The following is a 332-nucleotide window of genomic DNA, read 5'->3' on the forward strand; positions in this document are numbered from 1 at the left end:
GTGTATGGGAAGGCCTGTCATCTGCCCGTGGAACTGGAACATAAAGCCTACTGGGCAACCAGATTCCTAAACATGGATGCTCAGTTAGCTGGTGAAAAAAGATTGCTCCAGTTAAATGAGCTAGAAGAGTTCAGACTCAATACCTTTGAAAATGCAAAAATTTATAAGGAAAAGGCAAAGAAGTGGCATGACAAGAAGTTGTCAACCAGAGTCTTTGAGCCGGGACAAAAAGTTCTGCTCTTCAACTCTAAGCTCCGCTTGTTTCCAGGAAAACTTAAATCCCGGTGGAGGGGTCCATATGTGATTACAGGAGTGTCACCATATGGATATGT

This window comes from Arachis duranensis, chromosome 2 (genome assembly GCF_000817695.3).
Source record: "Arachis duranensis cultivar V14167 chromosome 2, aradu.V14167.gnm2.J7QH, whole genome shotgun sequence".
NCBI lineage: Eukaryota > Viridiplantae > Streptophyta > Magnoliopsida > Fabales > Fabaceae > Arachis > Arachis duranensis.